Source organism: Mandrillus leucophaeus, unplaced genomic scaffold, assembly GCF_000951045.1.
Source record: "Mandrillus leucophaeus isolate KB7577 unplaced genomic scaffold, Mleu.le_1.0 Scaffold103, whole genome shotgun sequence".
Lineage (NCBI taxonomy): Eukaryota > Metazoa > Chordata > Mammalia > Primates > Cercopithecidae > Mandrillus > Mandrillus leucophaeus.
In genome coordinates, this window is record NW_012098432.1 from 3,360,742 (window position 1) to 3,361,308 (window position 567).

Sequence of the window (567 nt, forward strand, 5' to 3'; positions counted from 1 at the left end):
TTTGCCAGTATTTTATTGAGGATTTTTACATCGATGTTCATCAGGGATATTGCTCTAAAATTTTCTTTAATTGTTCTGTCTCTGCCAGGCCTTGGTATCAGGATGATGGTGGCCTCATAAAATGAGTTAGGGAGGATTCCCTCTTTTTCTATTGATTGGAGTAGTTTCAGAAGGAGTGGTATCAGCTCCTCCTTGTACCTTTGGCAGAATTTGGCTGTGAATCCTTCTGGTCCTGGGCTTTTTTTGGTTGGTAGGCTATTAATTATTGCCTCAATTTCAGAGCCTGTTATTGGTCTATTCAGGGACTCAACTTCTTCCTGGTTTAGTCTTGGGAGAGTGTATGTGTCCAGGAATTTATCTATTTCTTCTAGGTTTTCTAGTTTATTTGCATATAGTTGTTTATAGTAGTCCCTGATGGTAGCTTGTATTTCTGTGGGGTCGGTGGTGATATCCCCTTTAACATTTTTTATTGCATCTATTTGATTCTTCTCTCTTTTATTCTTTATTAGTCTTGCTAGCGGTCTCTCAGTTTTGTTGATCTTTTCAAAAAACCAACTCCTGGATTCA